Genomic DNA, 8,552 nt, shown 5'->3' with positions numbered 1-8,552 from the left:
GCCCTGATTGGCCGACCGCAAGTGACGACACGCTCGCGCGCCGCAGGGCGGGGCGACATCCGGGGGAGGAGCACTTCCGGCGGCCGCGCGGGTGAGTGGGACTGCGCCTCTTGGAGGCCGTGGACCAGAGGCCCCCACCGGTTGTAGGGGTGCGGTGCGCCCTCCATCCCCATCCTTCAATCTGTCGGTTGGGTTATGTTTTACTGAAAGAGCCTGTGTGCGTCGGAAAGGGTTGCTAAGAACCCAACACTCGTGATTCTGGGAGGTGGTTGCTGAGTGGTGTGACACTTCGCAAGCCTCGGGGCGGAAACGCGGCCTCACCGATGCCAGCCCGGAGCTGCGTTTCCTGTCTGGGAGCTGTCAGCTCCGTCTGCAGACCTGTCTTCCTGCCACCATTACCTCGCCCGTAGCTCAGCGAGGACTCTGTAGCCTCCTTATTTCTCGTGCAGACAGTTGCCAGGCCTCCCTCTCTTCCTGCAGCGCTGCTGTCCACCCTTCTCGAAGCCTGAGGAACAAAACACTCTTTAGACATCACAAAAGGATCCCATTTCCACCGCAGTCCCGTGCGGAGCGCGGTGCCAGGCCTGGCCTTCCCTGGATTCCGGCTGCCCATCACGGGCGGGTGGCATTACTTCCGGGTCTCAGGGTTCTAAAATTTCTTTTGGTGGCAAACTGGTTTTGAGCTTCTTTGGGGAAAGTTACTGAATAAATACCAAGTGTGATTTCGAAATATCAAAAATCTTGGTCAGACTTAAACGGATAAGCAAAAAGGACCCTTACAGCCATCACCCCCTATCAAATGGGAAGTTAGCTCTAAAGGAATTCTGTTAATGAGTTCTGTTTCCTCCTTAGAATCACAAATCTTGCCTTTGGTTGCAGAGCCCTTCATGATGATGGCTGCCTAGGTTTTCTGAGCTCACAGCCTTGAAGATCATTTGCAGTTGCATGTAGAAAGAACATAACTTAGTCACTATTCAACATGAACATCAATAAGAATTGCCACATATTGTTTTTTATTTTTATTTTATTGATTTTTTTATAGAGAGGAAGGGAGAGGGATAAAGAGTTAGAAACATCGATGAGAGAGAAACATCAATCAGCTGCCTCCTGCACACTCCCTACTGGGGATGCGCCCACAACCCAGGTACATGCTCTTGACCGGAATCGAACCTGGGACCCTTGAGTCTGCAGGCCGACGCTCTATCCACTGAGCCAAACCAGTTAGGGCTTATTAAGTATTTTTAATGTGTCAAGCATTGTAAATGCTTAAGAGGTGTTTCATTTAATCCTTACAAAATCTCTGTGATTGAGATACTATTATTATACCCAATTTTACAGAAAAGGAAATGAAGGCCCAGAGAGATGGAATAAGTTTATGTTTGTATGAGGCAGTGCCAGGATTCATAATCCAAGGTTGTCTGACTCTGACATTTGTGCCTTAACTACTAAGCTTTGTAGAGTTCCTTTTCTCCTGCCTTATGTAATTGGAAATTCAGCCTTAGGCTGGAACAAAAGGAGGTAAGATCAGTCAATAAGTGTTACATATCTTCAGGAAGATGTTTGCCCAGCAGCTGGCTTTAAAAGGATTGCTACTCAGGGAAAATAATGGTGCCAGGGTCCTAACAGTCTCCACTTCCCCTGAGCAGCAGGCCATAGGAAGCCTGCAGGACCAAGTCTTTGGAAAGATTTTTGGTTCTGCTGTGCTCGTTGATATGGAGACTGGACTGTGTACAAAGTGGTCTCACATAATCCCCTTGGTTGGTTAGGAACCAGGAAGCAAACTGGTCAGAAGAATGACTTTCGAACATTTTTCTACCCTTTCCTGCCCAGAGCTACCAGAACTATTTGATGATGGTTCCAAATCCATGTACAGGAGACACTGCAGCGGGGATTGCCGTGGAACCAGGCAGGCCTGTGTGCAACCTGCATTGAACGCAGTGTGAGTTTCCAAACTTCTCTGAACCTCATTTTCTTTATTTGTAACCTACTTTGATGTAAGGATTAAGTGAGATTTATGAAGTTCCTGGATTCGTTTGTGGTGTATATAAATACCCAAAAATGTTAGTTCTCTTTTTTGCCCCTTCTCCTGAACGTTTAAGGAAAGCATGTAGCTGTGATGACTATACCTTTATTGTTCCCTTTATAGAGCTACATACTGTACTGAATTTCAGTAAGATTGTAATTTACAGTAAGATCGTTTATCACCATTTATAACTTTAAATGTCCTTATTGACACTTCAGCAACATCATTTCCAAATAACAGCTTCAGCTTTAGTTGTGTCTGTCATGCATTTAACAAATAGTTACTGAAAATATATTAGGTATAATACATAGGTTACTCTTTAAGAGAACTTTCTGAAGACATTTCAGCAACATAGCGCGGTTCACAAGCAGGCATTAGAGAAATAGACTGTACTTTTAAGGTTTAATAACCTGTTCTTCCTCACTGGTCCCAAGCTCTAACTCTGGCCATAATTCTTTTTTTTAAATATGTTTTATTGATTTTTTACAGAGAGGAAGGGAGAGGGATAGAAAGTTAGAAACATTGATGAGACAGAAACATCGGTTCAGCTGCCTCTTGCACGCCCCGCACTGGGGATATGCCTGCAACCCAGGTACATGCCTTTGACCGGAATCAAACCTGGGACCCTTTAGTCTGCAGGCTGATGCTCTATCCGCTGAGCCAGACTGGTTAGGGCTGGCGATAATTCTTTTTAAAAAATATATTTTTATTGATTTCAGAGAGAGGAAGGGAGAGGGAGAGAGAGATAGAAACATCAATGATGAGAATCGTTGATCGGCTGCCTCCTGTACACCCCTCACTGGGGATCGAGCCCGGAATCCGGGCATGTGCCCTGACAGAGAATCAAATCGTGACCTCCTGGTTCATAGGTCAACGCTCAGCCATTGAGCCACACCGGCTGGGCTGGCCAAAATTCTTAATGAAAATAATTCAGTCTAGCAAGACACACATTCACAAATAAGGAAAACAAACACAAAATACCAAGTATGGAAGTAACGGTAGCAAAAATTAAACACATTTCTTTTAAAATATAATTTAGGAGACATTTTTCCCTTTAAAAGTCTCTAATTTTATTAATTAATCTTGTATAATCAGTTAAACAGCTTGTTTTCATCACTGCTAATCAATCAAAGGGAGACTTTTAAGTCCTCTTTTCCAATATAAAGTTATAAAATGTGCTGTGTGTGTATTGCACAGTGTAGCAGCTATACAGTGAATATTATTACAAAAATGAAAACTTTGGGGGAGAACTGAATCTTTCCTTCCACTGGCCTCGGAATTGGGAAGGTGTCAGCCTGGGCTGCCTCCATTTGGAAAGGGTCTGTTCCAGAGTGAGGCCGCCACAGGGAGACGCAGAGAGATGGGAGACCAAGTGGCATCGTTGAGCCCCTAGATCCAGCTTTACCTGAAGCTGATAAACTGAATTTTTCAGTTTTTTAAGTCAGTAGATTTTCTGTCCATATCAGCCTCTTGGGATTGTGTCTTTTGTCTCTTGCAACCCAAGAGATCTGACCAAAACAGAGGCCCTGCTACTCTGGCCTTGAACCACCTCTGCAGCCCTGTCTGCCTTGCTCTAGACACACAGAACTGCCATTCCTCCAAACACCCCATGTGCCCTGCGACTCCTGCTGGGCTTTCTGCCGGGGAGGGACTCACTTTTTCCCTTTTGCACTTGCTCTCAACTATTGAAGGTTCAGTTTGAACGCCAGTTCTTCCATAAAACCTTTCCCAGCTCCTCCCAGCGAGAAAAAAGAAAAAATGAAAACTTTGCAAGTCACTACACATCCAGGTATATTTTAAGTAAAATGAGTTTCCAGAAACTTGCAAAATAATAAGTTTACCTAAATGGTTACAATTTAAGTGGAGCTATTTTTTCCTAATCCAAAAGTGAAATAGTAAATAGATGAGACTCTCTGCTGGCAACTGCTTGGGAGTTTATAATGGCTGGTTCAAGGCCCTAGCCAGTGACTCTGCCATTCAGAATGCCACAGTCACTAAAGAGGTGCATTTATATAGATAAAAGGCTAATGTGTTAAGTGTCCCTCCACCCACCCAAACGGTTGCTATGATGCACACTGACCACCAGGGGGCAGATGTTCAACGCAGGAGCTGCTGCACTGCAGTGACTTGGCAGTGGCAGTTCTCAGGTGACGCACCCCAAAACCTGAGAGGAGGGAGCAGTGTGATTCCACCTTTGGCCATGGGTTATGTTTTTACTGGGGCACTGTCAACCCCAACTCTGGTTTACTGCACACTTGTGTTTGCGTTCCACACCCTCTATGACAGCAACTTTGCAGAGTGCCCTCTCGCACTCTGGGACCCCTCGGGGGATGTCAGAGAGCCGGTTTCAGCCTGATCCCCACAGGCCGGGTTGAGGGACCCCACCTGCCGGAGGGACCCCACTCACTCAGCCAACGCCTTTCGAGCCATGTGTGGCTAGCCAGGGAGGGACCACAGGAAGTTGGCTCCACGGCATGTCCAGTCCATCCCACCCAGTCCCACCCCACTGGCCACCTTCTAATTAATTTCCTTTCAGTGTGCACGAATCCGTGCACTGGGCCACTAGTTCTATCATAACCACCCTTGGCAAGATGAAGGCTGGGTATTCCCGCCAAATAAATGCACACTGTGGCATGACCACCTGACAACCATTTCAGAGGTGCGTCTGAGCTGGGGAAGGCACTGGATACTGATTCCTCAAGAATGGCTGCGTCCAAAGACTGTGCAGCTCCAAATCCATCGGAATGGAATACAGTCATGTTCTCTGTCATTAGCTCTGCCTTGCAATACGGAATCTTAGTTATTTCCTTGACGGTAAAACTAAGGAATTACATCACATTGGGTGGATCTGGGCAGGAGGGTTCATGATAGTAGAATCTTTAGCTGGAATCCTAAAAATGCCGGAAATGTAAGATAACCTCTTCTGGGCTAAAGTTAGCAATTGTTATGGACATACATATAGTTTTTGGTTCCAAGCCCTTCTCCAAGGCTCACTTCAAATGACACATCAGTGGCTGACATATTGTGGTGAGTGTCATGGGACTCTTGGCTAAAAGGAGATAGCTAGATATACAGTATACACACAAAAATGCATGAATACATGACAGGGCAGCTTCACCGGGTGCATGAAAAGCCTGTTAGGCCCTGGCTGGTGTGGCTCAGTTGGTTGGGTGCCATTCTGTGCACTGAAAGGTTGTCGGTTCGATTCCCAGTCAGGGCACATGCCCAGGTTGCTGGCTCCATCCCCAGAGTGGAGTGTGCAGGAGGCAGGGGGCATGCAGGAGGCAACCAATGATGTTTCATTCTTTCCCACCAATGTTTCCCTCTTTTCTTCCTCTGTCTCTTAAAAAAGAAGAAAAGCCTGCCAGGAAGGAACTGGTTCACACAACTAGGAATGGGTGGTCAAGATGGGCTGTTGTCTAGATGCTTCCCAGGCATTGGCCAACAACTGGAAGTTTCCCAGGGGAGCCCGTGGCATTCATCCTGGACCACGTTACAACTCACTGGCCAGTAGAAGTGTTCCTATCAGAGTAATTACTCAGTTAAGGTATTTCAAACTAGGTATTCAGAACTGGGATTTCTGGTGATAAGGTGAACAATCTAAATTGAAAATAATCTCACTACAAAACACCTAAAAATGCTGGATAAAATATATCAAACTTAACTTTAAAAGCATATAGAAACTCCGTAACCTCGCATGGGGGAATATAGATTATTGGCATTTGGGGATTTTAGGAAGTCCTACTTTATTTCTGTAAATAAAGTTTGTCAGTGAAAAGTGAAAGACATAAATCAGAATTTTTAAAAGAACATACATATATATTTTTAAATATATTTTATTGATTTTTTTTTAGAGAGGAAGGGAGAGGGACAGAGAGTTAGAAACATCGATGAGAGAGAAATATCGATCAGCTGCCTCCTGCACACCCCCCACTGGGGATGTGCCTGCAACCAAGGCACATGCCCTTGACCGAAATCGAACCTGGGACCCTTCAGTCCGCAGGCCAATGCTCTATCCACTGAACCAAACTGGTTAGGGCCATACATATATTTTTATCACAATGAATATTCCAGAAATTTCAGTCTGCTCTAGGAAAGTACTTGCAAAGATCAAAGCCAAGTTCAAACAGGAAATTCTCAGGAGAAAGTTATCTTGTCAGTGACACCAGACAAGCCTAGAGTAATAGTTCCCTATGGAAGGCATCTGGCAGCAGTTCTCCAGAAGTTTATAATCCCCTCTTCTCTCTCTGGCAAACTTCTACTCAGCCCTGGAGAAACAGCCCCTCTTAGGCCCTTCAAGCTGCTCTAACAAAATAACACAGCCCAGGGGACTGTAAACAACAGAAATTTACCTCTCGGTTCTGGAGGCTGGAATCCAAGGTCAAGGCCAGCTCGGTTGCATGTGGTAAGAGCTCTCTCTGGTTCCAAGCTGGAGCCTTCTCACTGTGTCCTCACATGGTAGATGCGGCGACCTGTATGTCCTCCTTCCTGGCACACCTGGAGAACCCACACCTATGGCCTGCTCATCATCTGGGCGGGGGTGGTATTTCTACATAAGAATCTGGGTGGGTCGGGGGGAGCAGAGGGAGACACATTCAGACCATAGCAGAGCCCGGATGTCACCTTCATGAGGTCTTCACTCTCGGAGGTAGTCAGCCATTCCTCATGTGCTTCTGGGGCACGGAGCGCACTGTTCCTGCTCTGCCTCCATCACCTTCAGTTTAACAGCACGTTCCTTGTCAGTCGCCTTCAATGGCCCGGAAACAGCCAGAGGCAGGGACACATCTTGCTCATCTCCCAACACCCTTGGACTGTACCTGGCATATGGTTGACACTCGGTTGTTTCAGTTGTTAATAACAACAGGATTCTATTTACTGACTGCTTCTCCTCTGCCAGGTCATTTGCTAAATAAGCCAATGAATGCAGCTGCAAGAATGTATACATGACCCCAGGAGAGGGTGGGGACCTGGGAGGCCTCCTCCCTCCAGTGAAAGAGTGAGATGACTTAATTGTCATCTTGGACTGAGATTTGGGATGAGGAAGTCCAGGCTGGTGAACCTGGGCCATCCAGAGGTCACAGTGGAGCTTCCCTGGGTGCGGGTGGGGCAGGGAGGGCAGGCTGTGGGTGTGGGGCCCTCCAGGGGTGCCGGGAAGGAGGGGGACAGCGAGGATGGGGGGGCCTGTGTCTCTTCCCCATAAAACTGGGAAGCATCTTTGCACGTTGGCCACATCCTTCAGAGAGCAGTGGAGGACCTGGGCTGAAAGTGGCCACGTGAAAGCTTTATCGTTTCACATACGAATCTGTGAGGAGAACAGAGAGTGCGGCCAACTGGCCTTAAGACTGCTTGCCCTGCCCTGTTAAGAGAAGGGGAGGAGAAGAAAAATAGGATTAGAAATGCCAGAGATTTTGGAAAATTAATCACTGCTGTTTAGCTTCTGCCCATTTCATCAACATTCACAGTCGCCCTTCCAGAGGGCTGGCCTCGCTGGGGCTTGGCATCGCCTGACACCTCCCGTTTATCTCTGTTTATCTCTCCAGGGGAAATATTTGGGGAAGTGAACTGCACACCCTCCACTGAGAGGACGTAGTACTAAGCACAGCACCTGGCTGCCGTGGGTGGAGGTAGTCAGGGCGTGGGGTGTAGCAGGCCCTTGAGACACCCAGCATCAGCAAGGCTGACACCAGTGATCCCCATTCTGAGTCCGGCTGCCCCTGGGTGGGAGCATACCCTGGGGTAGAGGCTAAAGTAGGGAGGGTCTGCCATGCGGTAACATCTCAATGTCTGCACAACCTTTCTTCCCATGAATCAGTCCCGAGTACCCTGAATACTTGCCCCTGTTTATGCCAGAGCAGGGACAGTCTACGTCTTTCTGAGGCCCTTGGACTGAGACCTTCTGCCCTCTGGTCAAGGTCATCCAGTTCTCCTGTCCAGCATCACAAGGCACAGATGGGAGAGGGGAGTTCCTGCCTCCCCGGAGACATCTGTTTTGACCTGTGTTGGTGCAGGACTCGGAAGTAAACAGGAGACACTCCACTGCTTTGCATCAGCTATTTATAATCTACACTAATAAAAGAGAAAAATGGTAATTGGTGTATGACGCTACCCTTTTCGTTGGCTAATCAGGGCTATATGCAAATTAACTCCCACCTCAGATGGCAGTTAACTGACAACAAAGATGGTGGTTAATTTGCATATGTAGGCACAGTGCAAGGAGGCGAAAGGGAAAGCAGGAAGAAGCCCCCTGCCACTGACAGTGATCGGAAACCCAGGGGGGAGCTAAGAGCCGGGGGGCAGGGCAAAGGCGGTCCTGGGGGCCTGCTCCCCAGGCATGATCGGAGAATTGGGCGCCTTTGTCGCCCTGGCCAGTGATAGCAGGAAGTAGGGGTGGAGCCAGTGATGGGAACTGGGCAGGGTCGAAGCTGGCAGTCCCGGGAACTAGGGGTCCCTTGCCTGGGCCTAAAGTGGAGCCCACAATCGCGGGGCCGCTGCAGCTGCGGGTCCCTGCTGCCCAGGCTGGATGCCTCCG

The 8,552-nt window shown here is 47.9% G+C and overlaps 1 long non-coding RNA gene across 4 annotated transcripts in view; it reads left to right on the top strand.

Moving 5' to 3' along the window:
- Positions 1 to 3: 3 nt before the first annotated feature.
- Positions 4 to 8,552, top strand: part of LOC107182118 — a 23,992-nt gene continuing 15,443 nt past the window's right edge. For all 4 annotated transcript variants that reach the window (XR_001512842.1, XR_001512840.1, XR_001512841.1 and 1 more), the window contains exons 1-2: positions 4 to 91; positions 1,831 to 1,939. This is a non-coding gene — a long non-coding RNA (uncharacterized LOC107182118). The remainder of the gene's footprint in view (positions 92 to 1,830; positions 1,940 to 8,552) is intronic.

The sequence above is a fragment of the Myotis davidii genome, unplaced genomic scaffold (genome assembly GCF_000327345.1).
Source record: "Myotis davidii unplaced genomic scaffold, ASM32734v1 scaffold1494, whole genome shotgun sequence".
Taxonomy (NCBI): Eukaryota; Metazoa; Chordata; class Mammalia; order Chiroptera; family Vespertilionidae; genus Myotis; species Myotis davidii.
This window is presented reverse-complemented; position numbering and strand designations above follow the sequence as displayed.